The 22,079-nt window shown below is 39.0% G+C and overlaps 1 long non-coding RNA gene across 1 annotated transcript; it reads left to right on the top strand.

Moving 5' to 3' along the window:
• The first annotated feature begins 1,843 nt into the window (after positions 1-1,843).
• LOC124080457 (uncharacterized) lies at positions 1,844-5,474 on the top strand. Its single transcript, XR_006847728.2, has 3 exons — positions 1,844-3,178; positions 3,547-3,701; positions 4,941-5,474. It is a non-coding gene; the product is annotated as an uncharacterized LOC124080457 (long non-coding RNA).
• The last annotated feature ends 16,605 nt before the right edge of the window (positions 5,475-22,079 follow it).

Here is a 22,079-nt window from a genome sequence, read left to right as displayed (position 1 = left end):
TTTAACACGCATTTGCAGGAAGCCATGTAAAAACTAAATTGCTAATATACATTAGCAAACTGGCCAGTGAAATTGTCAAAGCATTAATCTACCAAGTTTTCCTGATTTTAAGATATACTCCCACAAACCTTGCCCTCACTTTATTTAACTTTTTGCAAAATAGGGATATATCTGCATTGCATTTAAAGAAGCATTGCCCACCCCTCCTGAAAAGCTGTTGTGAAATCCATGTCATTTCCTGCAATCAATGGTCTTTTTGAATTGAGAAAGTATTCTAGGAAATACTTTGTTTGGTATATTTCTCAAACCTGGATGCCCCTAAAGTTCCCCTTCGTGGCTAAATTCAGGCTTGAGCTTCCACTGCAGCTTTTGGTATCTCCAACATCACCACAGCAGGAAGGGATTTCTCTCTGTTGACAGAAAGGCAGGAGTTTTCAGGTTACAAATGCTGAAGCCCTCCTAGGCTTGTTCATTGCAGTTTATGAGAAACAGCTGCTTTTCCTTGCCCAGACTTGGGTCTAAGGCTCTCCTCTCCATTCCCCCAAAGTCTAGTAACTAACTGAGACTAATCAGCTGATTTGGGTCACAACAGCAGAAGGCTCTGCCAGCCCATGTTAAACATGGCTGTACCACGTTAGCAACAGGACAAACAGGACACTGATTAAGACAAACACCTTAATCAGTGATTCCATGAATGATTACAATCTGAGTAATTTTCTCTTCTTTTTTTTTTCCCCCCCCAGAAACTGCTGCTGCTTCTTAAAGGCTTTCAGGTGGTGAAGGTTTGAAGGTGGGCAACAGAGTCACTGTTGTTTAGTTTTGAACTTCTCAAATTTGAATACGCACAGGGATCACTGGGGATCTAGTTAAAATGCAGATTCTGATTCAGTAGGTCTGGGAGTGAGGTTGGAGATGGAGGAGCTGAGATTCTGCATTGCTGAGGCTCTCCCAGATGATGCCCGTTGCAGCTGGTCTTTAGACTACACCGAGTGGCAGGCCCTACATAATGTATCTCTATTTCCCATTTCAGGCTGATGCATAATGTTAGTTGGATGAAGAATTCCTTTTCTAATCTGATCCTCTAACACTCTCAGAAATGAAGAATGAATGAGTAATGATTTCAAAGCCCATAGAAAATCATGAGGTCACAGATTGTGTCTTTTGAATTAATAATTAATTGGGAAGCCGTGTCTTTGAATTCTAAGTTATTGCAAATGAATTCTAATGTATTGCAAATCAAAATATTGAGACTAGATCTCTAGAGCACAGACATACAGAGAACAGAATTAAACAGATCTGGTTTTTCTCATGAAATTGCCAAGCAACTGTTTATTCGTGGTTATTTATTGTTGGCAAGCATTATGCTCTGTATTACATTTAAGCAGGAACATTATGGGGACTGCATGAGAGTCTGTGTGCCAATTTTTCTTTTCTTCTTCTTTCTCTCCTCCCACCCTGCCTTTTTTTTTTTTCCAGTGCTGGTTATTGAACCTAAGGCCTCATGCATACAAGGCAAGCTCTCTACCACCGAACTTCACACCCCATCCCCCATATTTTGGCTCCAAATTTTATTTAATCTTTCTTCTCACCTCCAGGAACCCAATCCAATTGCTTTTGCAAAAGAGTGAATCTTCTTTAAGTGTGGAGAAATTTCAGGTTTTTATCAAATATTTTTCGGACAGCTGCCTTTTGGAATTTCTGTACTGTTTTTAGACCATTGATTTGGCTCATTTTCTGTAGCTTTGGATCCGTCATTATGTCCACAGTTTGTTTTCTTGGTTAAACTTTAAGTTCATTGTAGTTGAAGGTTACATGTTCTCCTTTACAGGACTGAAAAATTGAAAGTGAACTTTAAACTCAATGAGTCACATTTCCTCTTTAGTATTTGTGTTTCTGTAAGTTGCCTTTGCTTGACATACATTTGGTGATTTGGATTTTGTACTTATATATTTTCTCATAGAACAGCTTTGAGTGTTAGAATGTCTTTCCTAATACTGAGTTGGAGTTGTCTCTCTGGTGTTGTGTCCACTAGCCCAGTTTTATTCATGAGAGGCAATTCCCTTGTCTCAAATAGACTGTAGACAATACACACTGTTGGGTAAATGACTTATTCAAGCCCAGGACATGGGGTTCTCTGTGTTGTGGCATTGCCTCCTGCAGCAGAGTAAGCCTTTAACTCCTGACTTGAAGAATAAACTTGGTGCCAGGTTCAAAGCTGCATTGCCAGAAATTCTATGAGCCAAGATGAAGTAGGGCAGTCGCTGCTCATAAAGACTACCCTGCTTGATTACAGGGGTTTACGATTTCCTGCATTTCTTTCTTACTTAATCCTTAAGCGAAATGCAGGATAAGGATTCATGATTACTCATGAATTTTTCACACAACCAGATTATTCAATAGCAATTTTAGTAATAGCTCCAATTTCTAAAATATTTCTTTTCTTTCTTTAGTTCTTAACTAATGCAAAAATTAAAAACTGGCCAAGTTGGACTTTATTCCTCCTTTTTCTATCCCCCATTTAAATCTCTCTACCCTTCCTGTGCTAAGCCATAGGTGATCTTACCCTTCAGGCTACCCTGTGCAGTATATCTCTATGCCTCAGGCCATACATTGCCTCTTCCCTCATTCAAGTTTTGATAACAGAGTTCTCTCAGCAGCTGGTTTTATCCAATGTGACCATGGCTGCTAATAGGTTCTGGTCTCCTTAGTAAATCTTTCATAATGTATAGATAGCCCTTGTTTTGTCTGCCTGCCTCTGCACCATTATTTTAAAATTCTGTTAAATACGTGTTTCCAGGTGGCCCTTAGGTAATGGTTTTATAGTGAGGGGTGGGAGAGGATAGGCATCATGATAAGATCATGGATAAGAAAACTGCTTTGGTCTGTGGGTCCCTTAACACAACTTCACATCACACATCTCCCTCATTATATAACACTAGTACTGTTCTCTGTTAATAACAATAATAATCAGTCTTATTACATGTGATTATTATATCTATGTACTATGTTCCAGGTACCATACCTAGGGCTTAACAGATTTCTAATTCAACATAACAATCCTGTGATGTAGGAAGAATTCTTCTTATTTTACAGATGAGCAAACTGAAGTTCAGAGAGGTTGGATAATTGGTTTAGTATCACATAACTTCTTCGTTGGAAAGACAGGGTTCAAAGTGAGGTAAGTGGGTATAACTGAAGCCTACATGGCCTTCTTATCTCCCATCAACCAGCAGAGTAGACATCTAGGATCAGGGAGACTCCCCAGATGGGCATTGCTGTGTCCACCTTGCACACAGCCTCCCTACTTCCTCTAAATATAAAACCCGACCACCTGGCTGGTCTCTTTCCTCTCAGCTCTCCAATTCCCCACTTTTCTATGCCGAGAAAAGCTGCTTCTGGCTTCTGCATGCACAAGAATAACAAGTATCTGTTATTTAATTATAAGGATTTATTATGGAATGGGAGGAGGCATACTAACAAATCCCATCTGGGGCTAATTAAAAAGAACTGTGTTCCTGAGTATATGTGGTTTTTCTTTTTTTCAAGAGGGGAACAGATCCAGCAACATTTTGGCTCATGAACATGGCACGGTTTAATAGGAGCCAGGTGACTGAGACATCTCTGTGCTATTTCTGAGAAAGCAAGCTGGTCCATCACCTTTAATGCAGGAGAAATGAAGTTTCCTTCCAGCATTAGCCCTGGTGCGTGGATTTGTACCTGTGCCTAGATTTGTCACACTTTTTTTAAAATGGACATTCCCAATGAAAATATCCTTTTGGAACAGAGGGAATAAAAAGACACCCAAATTACTGCTTTGGGAATAAATGCATCAGTTTGCAATAAATTTACAGGGTTTCCAAGAGTGGCCACCCACAGAGGAAGCAACATCTTGTCCCGCTGTCACAACGGGAGAGCACAGTGCTTGAGCACAAGGCAAACAGAATGTTCCTTATGCCTAGAGGGAAGGTACAGAGTTAGACTGGACTCACTAGCGATAGATCTCCTCAGGCCTAGGAATATGTGAGCTGGTTTTATGCAGGGCCCTAGGTGTACTTGTTCTTGTTCTGTGACACTTTAGCAATTTCGAAACAGGCACATTATCAGAAAAATATGAATCTCTACAGAGATTTGTTGCATATTTTCAGATCACAAGTAGAATAAATTAGTATGTTTTAAGACTAATAAAGAAACTCTATTCTTGGAAATACATTTAGTTGTTCTCTATTATCCATGAAAGATAATATTTATCAATTTATTCACTCATGCATTCATTTATTCATCAAAGGTTAACCATGTGAGCTGGGTGCAGACACATGTAATCCCAGCAATTTGGGAGGCTGAGGCAGGAGGATTACAAGTTGGAGGTCAACCTGGGCAACAGGAGGCCCTGTCTCAAAATAAAAAAATAAAAAAGTCTGGGGAAGTGGCTCAGTGATAGTGTCTCTGGGTTCAATCCTCGGTACCAAAAAGAAAAAAAAAGTGTGACACAGGCCCCCCATGTATCAGGATTTGTGATACATGTTTGGGACTCAGATACTGTGGTTTAGATATGAGGTGTCCACCAAAAGCTCAAGTGTAAGACAATACAAGAAAGTCTAGAGGTAAACAGTAAGTTATGAGAGGCGTAATCTAATCTGTGTATTAATCCAGTAATGAAGATTAACTGGGTGGTAAATGTAAGTGGGTGGGGAGTGGATGCAGGAGGTGGATCATGGGCAGGGGGGGTGTGTTTGAGTTTTTTTATTTTGCCCTAGTGAGCAGAGCATGCACACCCCACCACCCCTTTCCTGTTAGCCAGGTTCTGAACTGCTTTCCTCCTCCATGCCCTTCCACCATGACACTCTATGGTGGAAGAGCAACGGAGCTGGCCATCTAAGAACTGAGACCTCTGAAACTGTAAGCCAAAATAAACACTTCCTCCTCTTCATTGTTTTTGTCAGGTCTTTTGGTCATGGCAGCACAAAGCTGACTGAAACAACAGAGAAGAACAAGAGACAGACTGAATCCACCCTCAGATATAGCTCAAAGACAAGGAGAGATTCATAGAATTAAGTAATTGTGGCATAGTGCACTTCTAGGAGCCACGAGAAGCAACACCTAACCAGCCTGCAGGCATCTGGGAAAGCCTCCTGGGGGAGGTGTCCTCTGAGCTGGGCTCTGCAGCAGAATCAGGAGTTAGTCTCCAGAAATTTGTATTTACATAATATCCCTCTGCTGTGTAACACGAGAAGAGACTAAACAACTAAGTGGATATTATGTGTGGGGATGGAGACATTGGGGTGGTAAGTAAAGAATGAGAACCTAAATATTTAAACTGGAATATTCAAGAGAGAGTACAGGCCAGTGCAGGCTCTGGCTTCAGTTGACAGAGGTTGGATCTCTGCCACTTCCTAGGTGTATGAACCTGAGTAAGTTGCTTAGCATTTGTCAGATCCAGAACCTCACAGGGTCTTTAGGCTTCAATGAAAGAATATGTGCAAAGATCTTTGCTTAGGCCCTGGCTTATTTAAATGTTAATAAATGTCAGCTCTTATCACAATGCTGTTATTATTATCATATCATTTATGATTAACCTTCTAAGCTCCCTGAGTTTTCTCTCCCTGAAGAAGATAAATAGAGAAATAAGGACAAAATAAAACTAAGTGTGTGTGTGTGTGTGTGTGTGTGTGTAATGGTGATTATCATCTTAATTAGAGTAGGCAGACTAAAGAATATCTTCCCAAGAACAAGAACATAGTGCCCTTATCTGCTTCCTACTTCCTATCAAAATCCTGCTTTCACCCTGTGATCTTTTTGCTCAGAAAGACAAAAGCATTAGTGACATGCAGTTATAAAAAGATAATTAAGACAACTTCCAGGGATGCTGGTACCAGATAATATAAAATCCTCTTACTGTGAAACTCCTTTTAAAAAGTACTAATACAATCCTCAGGAGCAGAGAAAAGGAGGAGAAGGAAAAGGAGAAAGAGAAGAAGGAGATGGAGGAGGCCTTGAAAACCAAAGGAGAAAGAAAGTGAGCTGAGCTTATGCCCTGGCTAGGAGTAGGGGTGGGAGGTGAGGCTGTGGACCGCCCTGAGGGGAAGAGTTGAAACTGAGATCCCTTCATGAGCTGAAACTGTCAGAAGGTTAGGCCTCCACTAAAAGGTGACTAGAAAGAAAATCTACCATCCATGAAAATGAAATGAAAAGGAAGTTAGTTATATCTTACATATTTTTGGAACTTGATTTTAAATCATGTGCATGGCCCTGGAACCACTAGCTGCTACAACTCCCGAGCTAAGAAATTAATATTAAAAATTTACTTTAGGCCAGTGATAGCCCAGGGAGTGATAACTTTGGAGCACCTTACAGAAGTAACCTCTCTGACCAATAGAGTTTAAGATAAAAATGCATTCTTAGGGATAATGAAGGCCATTTACTATAAGCAATTTGCCACTAGCATGTACTTAATATTATGACTTCAAATATACTTAAAACGGGAATCAATTGGACTATAAAGAGATATTTAAAAATCTATACATAATGGGTTTTAAAAAAAACTCTCTTTGCAAATATAGATTAAAACATAAAAAGTTAATAAGCAGTCTTGTTAAGGAAGTCAGTTCCTAAGCCAACATGGTGGAGGTTTGGGCCTACATTTTCTTCTATTAGGTGCAGGTCTCTGTTTTAGTGCCTAAGTCTTTGATCCACTTTGAGTTGATTTTTATGCAGGGTGAGAGTTAGGGGTTTAATTTCATTTTGCTACATATGGATTTCCAGTTTTCCCAGCACCATTTGTTGAAGAGGCTATCTTTTCTTCAATGTATGTTTTTACTATCTTTGTCTAATATGAGATAACTGTATTTATGTGGGTTTGTCTCTGTGTCTTCTATTCTGTACCATTGATCTACATGTCCATTAATGTATGATGTGTCAAAATGCATTCTACTGTTATGTATAACTAATTAGAACAAATTTAAAAAGGTAATAAGGATATGAAAGTTTGAATTAATCAGTTAAATAGCTTAATCTAGTTTACACATATGGAATAAAAAAAAAAACCTGATTGCTTGTCATAATACAAAGAAAATCTCATCAGATACCAAACACTCAGTAACATATAGGATATTTTCCCTGACTACACTCCAATAAATGTGAACTTGAAAAAATGCTTGAAATTACTCTCTACACTTAAAGATTAAAAAGGAAAGATACTTCTAAACATTATTTGGTCAGTACAACTGTCAGGATAAGTTATACTGCAATTACATATAGGCCTGAAATATCTTGGCCATCTTAAAGCAATGAAGGTTTATTTCCCATTCATAGTATAATTCCAGTCTAAGTCATTTGGAAATCCATCCCATGTTTTCTTCCTGTTGGGCCCCACACTGGTTGGATAAGGCCTTCTTGCATATTAAAAAGTTGCAGTGGTGAAGAGATGGCATGTGGCTCTTACGTTTTCTGTCCTATATATCATATCCCACTCATGTTCTATTGGCTCAAACACATCCATTCCCATGGCTGACTTTAAGATGATAGAGACATGACTAAAAAACACTGGACATGTTAGTGACCAGCACTAAAGAAAATTAAAGAAAAAATGTTGTGAAAATGAGGAAATATTTACATTTAAAATAATGAAAATTTAACATGTCACAGCTTGTATTTTAAAATAATTATGCTGTTAAAAATGATTATATTAGGAAAAAGAGACAGAAAAGTAAGAAGCTAACTATCTCATTCTAGAAAATATCCCCCAATAGTGGGAAATAGTGGGAAAAAGAATAAAGAGATGCATTAATAAAACAGTAATAGAAAACAAAACACAATATAGAGAATAAAAATAAGAAATAAACCTGCTATTTTGTTGGGTTTCTCAGAGTGAGACTCTGAGATGAAAATGAGTAAGTACTCAACAAGAAAATGTTCCCTGGAGAAGCATGGAAGGGGATAGTCAAAGGTGGTCAGGGCAAAAGAAGTACAGCAAGGGTGCCCTTCCAGACCAGGTCCCACAGATAACAGTTTGATCCTTATTCTACAGTGGATTTCTGAAATAAGAGGTACACATGAGACACATTCCACTCAGGGACTTCCATATTCCCACAGATGTAAGTTATCTGCATAGGTGGGCAAAGTGGCTCCAGTAGCCTGAGGTCAGTCCTCTGAAGCTGAGTTTTACATGCTGTTGATTGGAAGCAAAACTACCCTGAATTTGCAAGAAGAGAACAAGGGCCCCAGAGAAGCTGAATGCAGCACAAACAGTGTCCACTGGAATTTATTCTTTGAAGAAATGAATAAGATAGACAAATGTGTAGCCAAACGTTCTGAAAGAAGCGTCAGTAATCTCAAATCATATAACATATGAAAAAGGGGTCATAGCTACGGTGCCATACAGATAATATGGCAATATATTTGAAAAAAGCAGAAATGATCAATGTCACAGCAAAATGTGACTTATCAAAACTATCTCAAGAAGTAATAGAGGGTAGGGGATGTGGCTCAGTGGTAGAGTGCTTGCCTAGTATCTGTGAGGCACTGGGTTCGATCCTCAGCACCACATAAAAATAAATAAGTAAAATAAAGGTATTGTGTTCATCTACAACAAAATGATTAAAATAAAGGAAGTAATAGAAACAAGAATAGAACTCTAATCAATTACAAAAAAGGAAACAACCATTAAAAACTTACCCTCACCCCTCCCTCCAACCCAGGCCCAGATGAATTTGGCTGAACATTCAAAGAACAGCTAAATACCATGCTGGTGCCAACTTTACTGAAGGATAGAAAATAAAGGAATATTCTCTAACTCAGAAAGAAATATTACAAACCAACCTTACTTATTACAAATGCATAAGTAAACCAAAGATTAGAAAATTAATAAATGTATTAAATTTTGAATTAACATAAAAAAGTAAGGATAGTTGGACATTAAAACTATTAAAGAAAAGCCATTGAATTTTCTCAACAGCAAGTGATCAAACTCAGTAACTACTTATGATTAAAGCTTTTTTGAGCAAGCTCTGAGCAAAATAGGAATAGAAAGATATTATATCTATTGAAAACCTACTACAAACATTTTAAAGGATATGATGTTAAAACTTTTTTCTTTAAAATCAAGAACAAAACAAAGATTCCTTCTGTCAAAGGAAAAAAGAAAACATAAGGTAATTTAAGAAGACAAACCTATCATTTTTCATTCACAGGCAATATGACTATGTCCATAGAAAACCCAAGATGATTTATTAGGACTAATAAAGTTCAGCAAGATTTCTGGAAAAATTATTAATGAACAAAATTCAACAACTGGAAAAATAAAATAAAATTTAAACACATACCATCACATAAGCATAAAAATCAATGCATTTAGGAATACGTATGAAATAATGTACTAGACCTTTATAAAAATCATTTCTAAATGAATTACTAAAGAAAGGCTAAAGAAATGGAGGAATATGCCATGTTCAATGATGTTGTGACTTGTTATTAAGAAGATATCGATTCCTCCAGTTACCTACAAAAAATTCTCAATAGTTTTCATGGAACTTAACCAGATGAACCTAAAATTGCTATGAAAGGGTATAGATTAATTAAAAAAAAAAGAGAAGTTGGGTGTTGGAATTGTCTTACTAAATATGAAGTTACTATAAAACTCTCATAATTAAGATTGTGGGTGTTAGGACGAGAATAGACAGAACAGAGCCCAGAAGATAATCCACATGATAACCAAACATGACAGATGATAGGTATGACACAACCACTCTGGAAAGGATGGTGGTCTTGGGAACAAGCAATACTAGAAAAATTGGTTATTCATTGGAAAAACATACATTAGACCATGACCTCACATACCAATCCAAAGTTCCAAATAAATTATAAACCTTAGTTTGAAAATTGAATATGTAAACCTGGCAGGAAAAACATACTACCAGAGATTTTTATTATTTGGAGGAGTTAAAAAAAATTCTTAAACCAAAGAAAGCATAGACAAAAAGATTGATAAATATAACTCCATTAAAAAATAAAATCTCTGGATAATAATGGCAATTACTGTTTGTGAGGACTACATATGTTTATACATGAAAGACAACTAAGCTTTACTGTGTTGCAACACATAGTAAATCTACTAGGCTTATGCTATTATTTCATATATAGAGTACTTTCCCCCTCAATAACTACAACAAAACTAATTTTATGGTGTGTTTTTTTCTCTTTCAGAAAGAAAAAGAACGTCTTCTAGGTATGCATTAAATAATGCAATTGAAGGAGAAGGTTGTTATCTGAAAAACACAACATGAAAATGAGAATTTCATTCTTAGAACAAGTTGGCAGTTATTTTAATACAAGCATCTCTTCTATGGGAACCAGTCTTCATTTGTGTGAACTTTGTAGCTTGTGGTCTTTTCTTGGTAATGTTAACATGAAACAAATTCCTCTTGGTGACTTGCTTTGTGTGTCCAAGAATGCAGCTACTGGTGTCTCATAGGAATTTAAGTGCTGGCAAACCCCAGGGGGTCTGAGGTGGCCGCATTGCTGGGGGTTGAACTGGTTAGTATGAAAACCAGGAGCCTGTTCCATACTCCCTTTTGACCCTGGGTCATCATTTTACTTTTTTATCTGGGCCCTTCTGTGTTTACATGTTGCAGACTGTGGACCTCTTAACATGAGACGGCTCTGAAATATGATGTGATTAGAAAAGAAACATTTGTAGGAACTCTAGAGGTCTTAGATATTCATCATTTAACAGATAAAGATCAGATGATTCTGGGTTTATATAGATCACAGAGGAGAAGGGTGCTCTTTTTTTTTTTTTTTTCAAAAACATACCTCAAAATGATATTATTTCTGGCCCTTGGGCTGAGTCCCTACAGTTTTACAAGGCAATCTCTCTAAACCCAAACTCTTCCACATTACAAATAAACTATTACCCTGCACCCCTTAAGCGGCAGGGAGAGCTGTTTTTGCTTCAACCCATAGCACAGTTCAGAAGGTCAGACATGACCACAGTATCTTCTGTTATTTCAGGGCTCAACGTGTTTGCCTTGGCTCCATTTCCCTGGCATTTGGTTTCCGTTATTTTTCCATGAGTTTGGCTTGCAGGAATCAAAGAAACATATTTTCAAAAATAAGTAAAGTCTATAAAGATGAAGAAGTATTCCAAGCTGGTGGGTGCCTGGACACAGTTGGAGGGAATGCACACCTCCCTGCTTACCTTAAGTAGCACAGTTCTGACCCTGACATGGCCAATGTGAATGGTAATCAAGGCCACCCCACTCAGCAAGGCTGGCTAGAGCCTTCTGCCTTCTCCCCAGCTAGACTCCGCTGGGCTACCTAGTAAGGCTACCTACTAAGGCCCACACCTGGGAGAGCTGAGGGTCTCCTTTGATAAGATGTTTTCCATATCAGCCTCACTTATACCTGACTGTTCTCAATTGGAAGATACTGTGATTGTCCTACTGCTGTGGCTTATTTTGCTTGCTGCTGTGAGTTTTCTGCAGAATTTATGTCTGGGAAATAAGAATTCACTGCATAAAACATGATTAGGGTAACTACTGTGGGGTTTAACCTTCAGCAGAGACCTTAGGCCAGACGTCATAAGTGGGAAGTGGTAGAAGAGGTGGTAGGTTGGAGTGTGAAGGGATGTAGTGAGAACAGTGGTTCCCAAGCTCCTTTGCCCGTGGGATTGCCTGCAGTTTGAGAAACTCCCCATTTCTGTGTTCCTCTATGAGTGATTGTGATTTGGTTTGGGAAAGCACGTGAGCTTTGAAAGTTTTCAGAAATTCCCAGGAGATTTGGGGATAGTGGTGTAATGGTCAAGAGCCCAAACTGAAGGTGTACAGACCTAGTTTGAATCCCAACTCCAACACTTACTAGCTTTGTGACTTGGATCAACTCATTAAACCTTTCCTGGCCTCAACTTTTTCATATTTAATATGGGAATAATATGTTCTTCCTTAGGTGGTTATTATGTCAAGGGAGTGTAAAAATTCCATAATTTTAATTCTAAAAATGTTGCATCAACAATCAGGGAGTCAGGTAGCAGAACAAACTCTGGACATATGATAAAAAGACCATGTAATCTAGAGTTGTTACAAGTGTGGATTTTGGAGTCACATGAGCCTGGACTTGAATCTTGGCTCCACTGATTGACCATGGGCCCATGTCTTCAATTCTGAGTCTTTGTCCCCCCTGATAAAATGGATGGATTGATATGAAGATTAAATGACATACACTTAGCATTTTGGTTGAACAATATGAAATTACTTTTCTTTGATAGGTTAAAAATGGTAGCTTATCAACCATTTCATGCGGTCAACCTCATACTAAGTCTTTAAAATGTTAATAGTATTAACTATTATTATTCATCAGTATGACCTCAAGGGAATTACTTTATTTCAGAGGATCTCAGTTTCTCCACTCATATAATAGATTCTGCCTTCAGGTGTGGCACTGTGTCACATGCCTGTAGGCCCACTAGGAGGGAGGCTGAGGCTAGAGAATCACTTGAGCCAGTGAAGGAGTTCCAGGCCAGCCTGGGCAACATAGCAAGACCCCATCTCAAAAAAGTATTCTGCCTTCTTCATCTAATGGCTTGCTGTAAGATTTACATGAGATGATGTTTATGAAGTCATTTTGAAGATGACAAAATATGAGGATATCATGATAATCAGAAAATATTCCTAGAACTAGGCACCTCATGTATTTAAGGATGAATATTCATTCTGGAAAAGTTAGAGGGGTATGCCTACATAGTAAGAAACTTGGGAAGGGAGTTGCGGTTCAGAGAATTTTGGGTTTCAGACAGGAAATCACTTTTTAAGCCTACTCTTGAGTTCAGCACCACTCAGTATCACAAAAACAGAAGAAACTTGTGGCTCCTGCCAAGTACAAATTTGGGTCATGATTGAGAGATGGTTCTCATTGTCTGCATGGAAAATAACAACTAATGCTTCTATAATGCTGCCACACACTGGCCTCTGCTGAAGTTCCTGTAGGTGAGGAAACTGAGGCACAAGGAAGTTAAATAATGTGTCTATACATAACAATAAAAGGCACTCAAGAAATAAGCCCTAGCCGGGTGAGGTGGCACACGCCTGTAATCCCAGCAGTTTGGGAGGCTGAGACAGAAGTATTTTGATTTCAAAGCCAACCTCAGCAACAGCAAGTGCTAAGCAACTCAGTGAGACCCTGTCTCTAAATAAAATACAAAATAGGGCTGGGGTGTGGCTCAGTGGTCGAGTACCCCTGAGTTCAATTCCCAGTATTCCTCCCTGCAAAAAAAAAAAAAAAAAAAGAAAGAAGACCTGTGAAAAGGACTTATGTTAAATGAGTAAGTTCAAAAATTGCAGCAAAGTAAAATCAATAACAAAATAGTTTACTGAGAGCTCTTCTGTGCTTTTCTACCCTTCACTTTTAATACAGACTTTTCTACTAGTGTATACATATTCCTCATAGAAAATGTCTCAAGGCTGGGGACAGATTGCCCCATATTTTTGGTTCTTAACCTCATTTTCATCCCTGGCACCTTGGGTGGCCTTGGATGAGCAAAATAACTTCCCCATGTCTCTAGTTTCTCCACCTATAACATGGGTCTAATAATTCCTCCCTTGAAAGCATATTGTGGGGGCTGATTAGCATAATTTTTTTTTTCGCCTCTGATGCAGACTAGAAACCTAAAAGGCCACCCAGGCTTTTGCTCTGTGGTAAAAGCTTGGCTTCTCTTGGACAGAGACAAGAATATTGCTTCTTGGTGGGATTCCAAACACTCGTGCTGCCTGCTCTTTGCACTGGGCAGTGCCAGGTCTCTTTTTTCACACACAGCATTACTTAGAGTGAGTTACCATAAATACCCTGTGGCCAAGGAAGTCACTGATGCCATGTATGATAAAGTTACTGGGAAACATTTTCAACTCAAAAGGATCCGTAAGGCAGTGACAGTATCACTCGATGTACTAATGGTTGAATAGGGAGAACACATTCCATATAGGAAAAACTTACAGAGGATTGACTCTTTTTAAAGGCTAGAAACAGTGGCCCCTGTGCATGTTAGAGGCTCACTCTCCAGGTATGGTTCATAGTCCAGCGGCATTGGTTATCACCTGGGAGCCTGTCAGAATGCAGGTTCTCAGGCTTCACCCCCAAACTACAGAATCAGACTCTGCAGACTAACAGCCTTCATAGGAGTTCGGTTTTCCCATTAAAGCCTGAGGAGCAACCCTCTGATTGGAACCTTAACAGGTGAATGGCACAGGAACCCACTCGGGGGTCTGTCAGACTTCAAATCCCCGGTTCTGGCCTTCTTGCTGCTTTGCTTCCTAAGGGGTTTGAGTCATCATTGAGATACAATCTGACCTTCCTGCAGGAGTCTGATCATGCTACTGCAATGGGTACCTACTCCTCAGCTCAGGAAACTTCTGAACAAGAATATAGTGCTTTTCTTTTATTAGAGTGCTTGTAATTTTGTTACATTTTATGTGCTGCCTATACTTTAAAAAAGCAAAAGATATTTTCTTATATTCTAGGAAAAAGAAAGGGAGAGAGTGGAGGAAGAAAAGAGAAGGAAAAAAAAAGGAGGAAAGAAAAGAAAAAGCAAGCATTTGAGCAAATCAAATATTTATTTTTGTACTCCAGTTACCTATCCTGGTTTTGGAGTAAATGAATTTTTTGTTAATCCTTAAGGGCTATTTATTTCCATTGTTTTTTTTTTTAAATGGAAATCTTTCTGACATCATAAAATAATATCAGCCAAAGAGGATGCCAAGTTGGGCATAGTGACGCATAAATGTAACCCAAGCAACTTGAGAGGCTGAAGCAGGAAAATCACAAATTCAAGGTCAGCCTGAACAAGTTGATCAGACTGTGTCTCAAAAGAAAATTAAAAGGGCTAGGGATGTACCTCAGTGGTAGATTGATTGCCTAGCATGTGTGAAGCCCTGAGCTTCATCACCGGTACTGAAAAAGCAAAAGCAAAACAAAAACAAACAAAAAACAAGAGTCTGAATCTCATCAAGGATCTGCATCTAATACAGGAAATGTCACCTGGGCCCTCTGGAACACTTGTTCTAAGGCCATTTTACCTTGGAATACAAGTGCCATAATTGCCATGTCTGCTACACTGTGCAAAGCCCCGGTCACTGAAGAAGCTACATGTAAGCAATCCAGTTGACAGTCCCAGCTGAGGTTCCAGCTGACAGTCAGCTGTTGGCATATGAATGAACCATTTGGACCTCCAGCTGTCACAGCACTGCAACTGCATGGGAGACTTCAAATGAGAACCACGGGCAAATCTCAGACCACAGAACCGACAGCGTTAGTAAAAAGTGCCTCGAAGCGCTAGGTTTGGGGATGATTTGTTAAGTACTACTAATGGAATGAATGTTTGTGTTCCCCCAAAGTAGGGGAAATAACACTTTCTTGGTGGATACATGTTAACTTTCGCATATTTTTTTTTAAGAAAGAGAGAGAATTTTTAAATATTTATTTATTTTTAAGTTTTCGGCGGACACAACATCTTTGTATGTGGTGCTGAGGATCGAACCCGGGCCGCATGCATGCCAGGCGAGCACGGTTACATGTTAACTTAATGTTTTCTGGGTTATTGATTTGTTTGTGGGATAGAAACTAAATCTGAGCTGTTGTGGGTATCCCTCACTTTCTTCAACATTGTGTCTAAATTCTGAGTGAGCTTACAACTAGCCAAGTCACTGGGACCTTCATCTGGAGCCATCTGGGCCTTGCCTGGTTTTCCATGTACCTTGACTGTTGCAGAGACATCCTCTCTTCCTATCTGTCTTGCCCTTAGGTTCAGAGCTATTTGCCACCTCTTACATACTTCTCTGGGTCATAGGGCAAGGATAGAAGGGACCCACCTGTCTGCACCCATCTTGCACCCTGTTGCTATTCTCTTTGGGGGGTATTCCTTGTAGTCTCTGGGTTCAGGTGTTTCCTTGAGATCCTATATAGGAAAGAAGGCGCGGGACTCTTCCTTCTGGAACCCTCTGTACCCCTCCTGCCATTCACTCCTTCTTGTCTCTCATCTCCTCACTTCACCCTCACCTGGGGGTTGAGATGTCTGTCTTCCAACACAGTTAACCTTTGTGGTTAAACTCTATATATTCCCTTAATGGTTTGGGCCTTTGGAAATCAGAGTTAGGGAAGTACCCAGAGGTGATTTCTACTTTTCTGCACAGTCTCATCCCTTCTCAAAGACAATAAACATGAATATCTCGATTGCTTGGATGGTGGGGGCTGGAGATGATGAAGCATAAAATAAGACAGGGAAACTATTAATATTTTGAAAAATCTTACCCCTCAACATAATCCAAATTGTTTGATACCTTGTCTTTAAGTTCATTTATGGCATTTGTGTTTTCAAATAGTGGTGGAGTGGATAGGAGTTGAGGTTATCTGGGTACCAACCAGCCTCCAGCCTGCACTAGTTGGAACTGTAGTTTGATGAATTAAAAAAATGAGTAGGTTAGAGTATGACACTGAATTTAATTGGAAATATCTTTTTGCACATTTGAGGAGAGAGTGTGTGTGCATATGGAGTGACAGTGTAAAGTGTATTTCTCAGGTGAGTTATGGGCAAAAAGTTTGAAAGTCACTGGAACAGAAGACTCAATAATCTTTATAGACCTTCATGGCATTTTATGGGTCTAAGTGTTTGGTCAACAATTGTAAAAATGAAGGAACTTGAGTTTTTGTGTTTTTGTTTTGCAATGGACCTTTAGAAATGGAAATACCTTATTCCTGTGCTAATGGCAATGAAGATGGAACTGGCTTGTCCCACTGAGCCAGAGAAACCACTTGACCCTTATTTATTTTCTTCAATCCATAATTAGTGTATTTTTATTTTCTCCTCCTTGCTTCTCTCTTGGCTTTCCTCCTCTTCCCTTTCTTGTTTTCTTTCCCTTCCCACTTTTCTTTTGATCTCTTTCCTCTATATTCCTCCCCTCTATTCTTTTTCCTCCCACCACCTTGTCTTTGGGGAGCGGAGTCAGCCAGCATAATTTCCCTCATTTCATTAGCACCCTAGTTATCTAAACTATCATTAGCCTTTCAACTAAACGCTTGAGACCTTTCTACTTGAAAGGTGGCCCATCGATCATCATGGGAGCTTGTTAGAAGAGAGAAGCACAAGCCCTGCCCCAGACCTCCTGAAACACAATTTGCATGTTAACAAGATCCTGCTTGATTCTTATGGACAGTCAAGTGTGAGAAGCACCACTAAAGCATTGATCATCTTAAAAACAATCCTTTGAAAATCTGTCATTAAACCTTTAAGCCCATGTATCTACAGACACTTCCCTTCAGCATGGTTATAGAAGCCTTTCCACTCCTTTAGAAAATAGATGCAGTGAGCAGTGGAGAAGTGGGGTTTGGATAACTAGATGGGGAGGTGGTGGCTTTCCTTAAGATGTTGAGTCACGGAGGCAAATGTCTGGCTGTCTTGATAAATATCAGGTCTCTTCTTGTTTATCAAATAATTGTAGGTGATGTGGTGTGTGGTTTCAGAACCAGTTGCATGTTGCCAGACGCCAGCCTGAGGACATGTCAGTTTCAGTTGGCTCAGACAGGGGCATCTTTCTGCTTGTTTTCCTTCCCTGGGAAACACAGAATAAGCTGGAGGTCATCAACTAGGAATACATCTGTTACAAAGAAGGGTGACCCAGTCCTGTATTACCCGGGACAGGAAATAAATTAATATCCATTTCCCAGAAAAATGATTAACAGTGTCAATTTCACTTTCCAAACTGTCTCAGTGTGGATAGTAACTTGTGTCGGTCCTGAGTTTGATCAATGCCATGGGGGATGCTGGTCTTTTTTAGAGATGGAACAAAAATGAATCCACAAGCTGGAGCAATAAATATCACTTGCCTTTATACAATGCCACTGTCCAGAACTAGGAAAAAGATTACTGCACAATCCATGGCCCTAATACTAGATATCTGGGAACATTTTGATCAGCAGGAATTTTAATATATTTATTTTAATTGTACATATTTATTTTAATTGTACATATTCATGAGATGTAATACATCTCATGAATATGTACAATTAAAATAAATATATTAAATATATATATATATTATGTATATATATATATATATATATATTATATATATATATATAAAATGTGTGATCAGAACCTGGTCATGGGCATATCTGTCAATGAAGATATTTATTAGTTCTTTGTATTGAAAACATTCAAATCCTCTCTTCTAACTATTTTGAAATATTAAATTAATTGTCAACTCCAGTTATTCTATTATGCTAGTGAAGATTAGAAGCTACTCCTCCTTTACAACTGCTCCTCTATAACATTTATCCCACCCTCTCATCATTTCTCCCTCCTCCACACCCTTCTCAGCCTCTGATAACCACTATGCTATTCTCTACTTCTCTGAGATTAATATTTTAGCTTTCACATATAAGTGAGGATATGGTGTATTTGTCTTTCTGTTTCTGACTTGTTTCACTTAACATAAAGCCAATATGGTTACAAATGACAGAATTTCATTATTTTTAATGGCTAAGTAATGTTCCATTTTATTTATATTATATATATATATATATATATATATATATATATATATATATATATATGTATATATTCTTTACCCATTATATATTTATGTATATTTTATATATATTTCTTTGTCCATATATATATAATGTAATATATATACATACACACATATACATTGTCCACTTATCTAATGATTGACATGTAGTTTATACCATACTTTGGCTATTGTGAATTTTGCTACAATAAACACGCAAGATCAGATGTCTCTTTAACATACTGATTTCACTTCCCTGGAATATATATATATCCAGAGGATATTGCCAGAGGAAAGCCAGTAGTAGGACTATTAGGTCGTATGGTAGTTCTACTTTTAGTTTTTTGAGGAGCCCAAATTGTTTTCCATAATGACTAAACCAATTTATATTCTCACCAACAATGTTTTAAGAGTTCCCCTTTCTCTACAAATATTTGCAAACTAGTCATCCAACAAGGATTAATTTCCAGAATATGTAAGAAACCTGGCATGTTTTGAGCAATTCCAAGATTGGTGCTGGTTCTAAGACAGGCCCTACAATCTTGGTCTGATCTCTGACTTCTCAGTCTTGGTTGTCTTTCTGGTCATGCTGCTTCCAGCCACAATCAGACTGAATTTGCAACACCCTTGATAGTGCTCCAAACAGGTGAAATGACTTGTGTTCTAAGCTGGAAGTAGAAAGCCAGTTTACAGTACTAGCACAGAGCTGAGCACAGTGGTACCTGCCTGTAATTTCAGTGGCTGGGGAGGCTAAGGCAGGAGGATCACGAGTTTACAATCAGCCTCAGCAAAAGTGAGGTGCTAAGCAACTCAGTGAGACCCTGTCTCTAAGTAAAATACAAAATAGGGCTCGGGATGTGGGTCATTGGTCAAGTGCCCCTGAGTTTAATCTCTGCCATCCGCCCCCCCCCCACCCAAATACGAGTGCTAACAAGGAGGCAAATCTTTTTAGACCAATGAATTGCACTAATATTCTGAAATTAAGTTCAACACAAGACGGTTAAAAGTGGAAAAGTGAGGACCCCTTGAGGTACAACCTTACCAGAGCCCCCAGCATGTTCATTTTCTATCCTTCCTACTATGTTTGAAGGCTATGAAACAGATCACATGATCCCAAGCCATAGGCTCTGTGGCTCCTTGTACTTGGCCCTTGCATATTTAAGATGGAGCTCAGGAAATACTTTTTATTCTCTTGTCCCACCTGGAAGACACAAAGTGAGTATTTTGGTAGTTCTAAGGGAATTGCAGAGCCAGATATTGTTTGTCAATCCTGGGGCAGCCCTGGCAGATTTGGAGTGAGGGAGCACAAACAAGTGGGCTCTTGGAGAGGTGTCTACTTATACACAATCTGTTTTGGTGCTGGCTTGGAGAGCTGGCATTTATTTTTTCTGTCATCCTTAGTCCTGGATGGTGTTAGATTTCTCTAAAGGCTTCATGACCCATGATTCTATGTGAGCTCAGATTCTACTTCTCTACCTCCTCAACCCCATTAGCCTTGTTCTCCAAAATGAAAACAGCAAAGTCTCTTAGAATTCATGTTTCAGTTGTTGGAAAAGATTGTCTCTGATCAATTTTGGGAAAGCACTTTACAAGGCGGAAAACACCATCCAGCTGGGATGTGGGATTGCCAGTCAGAGGAATTTGTTACTGGAGGTTGATTTTCCTCACATATTTTTAACAACCAGAGAAACTTTATCTCTCAAAGTGGTCACATTAAAACTTGCCTCTTTCTTCCATATTTCCTGCCAGGGCTCAGAGAGTGTTTAGACTTGCTTCGTTTAGGAGATAAGAGGAATATCTGTTCTCTTTAAAGTTTCACCTTATTTTTGACATGACCAACCCTTTCTGGCCTGGTATCAAACTTATTTATCAGACATGGCACCCAATGCCATTTGCTTTTCCAAAAAATTAAAATCTTGCCATTATTGAGAACATTCATTTAGAAACTACTGAGATTTTTTAAGACAAGTTCCAAAAAGTTTTAAAAATACACCGAATTCTTACCATGTGTTTGGGACAAGAGCCCAGTTTTAAGAGGTAACCATTATGGAAATCAATACTTACTTCAAGACTACAATACAAATATATTTTATGTATGTTATAAATAAATATATGTTATAAAGATCTCTATCAGGTCACCTCCCACCATTTCTTTAATTCACTAATATGTAGTTTTTTTTTTCAATCAGGAGTAGCCAGTAATTAATCAGTTATTTATTTTACATCATTAATTTGTTCATTCATTAAGTCAAATTCTTTTTGGTAATCCAGCTTTCCATGGTAAAGAAGCGATAGTCACTGCCTTCATTCAAATGTGAAGGATAATTCAACATCAATCAAAGAACCACTGAAATACATGTGAAGACAAAACACAAACAAAAAATCTCAGAACCCACTAAGACACATGCTGTGGAGGAGAGGAACATCCTTGGAGCTAAGGGACAGCCTAAGGGAGAGCTCCTGAGGGGAGGGACTGAAGGAGGCATAATGGAGGTGAAAGTAGGGGCTGTGTAAGCGCTTTGCAGCTAGAGAGGGTAACTTAGGTAAAGCCCCCCATAGCAGGAGGATGATGGAGATTTGGAGGAAACAGAAGAAGCTTTAGAGGGCTGCAGCTCAGAGCATGGTACAGATAAGGTTGGAGTGATCAGCAACTGAAAGACCACTTTATAGGTAAGGCAACCACAAAATTTGTTGTCTAAACTTGGACACTTGTGAGAGTAAAATGAGGGGCTATCAATAACTACCAATGTAGACATAAACTTGAGCTCTCCTGAGCAAACCAGGACATATGCTCACTTTGCTTTACAGAACCTCCTCCCTGACCCCAGAGATTTGGGTCTTCATCCTAAAAACAATGCTAAGCCACTGCAGGTTCAAGGTTGGGGAGAAGAATCAGGATGTGATCACATTTTTCATTTTGAAAAGATCTTTCTGGTTATACTGTGGAGACAGGAATGGTGGCCATCTTCTTAAACACTAGGATGCCTTGTCTGATCGGGACCTTCTTTATGCTCAGACCTCCTTTCTCTGCTTCCATCCTAGAGCTGAGCACACATCTGTTCAGCAGCTGCAGAACCGAGATTCCTGAGGCTCTGGCTAATTTGTAGCATTATGGGGACGGTGCCTGGCAGTGGACTGCTCCCATTAGTGCTGCTCATGTTCACATTGTAAGCTTGATGCCTTCCACATGCTCCTGTTTTAGTCCAGTCCTCCTGGGGACGGGCCAGTAATTAACTCTTTGGAGGAATTTGGTCCAACCTAGTGTCTTTCATTGCTGAAATGTTCAGAAAATGTAGGGCTTGTGCTTGTGAATCAATGGGAATAATGCCTCAAACCCACGAGGGGTTTTGTTCACACCTATGTCTTTTCTAGAATCTCTTCACTTTCTCCAAGAGTCATGAAATCAGAAAGAGCTTTAAGAGATTGGAACCTCCTATAGGTCCTGTTGAGAAGTGATTGTCCCAGCCCTAACTGAACTCTGCTGGGCACTTGGAACACACTCCCTCCCAGGATTCCATCCTGGATCTGATCTCT

The sequence above is a fragment of the Marmota monax genome, unplaced genomic scaffold, assembly GCF_021218885.2.
Source record: "Marmota monax isolate L192 unplaced genomic scaffold, Marmota_monax_Labrador192_F-V1.1 WCK01_AAM20220418_F8-fsc00520, whole genome shotgun sequence".
Classification (NCBI taxonomy): Eukaryota; Metazoa; Chordata; class Mammalia; order Rodentia; family Sciuridae; genus Marmota; species Marmota monax.
This window is presented reverse-complemented; position numbering and strand designations above follow the sequence as displayed.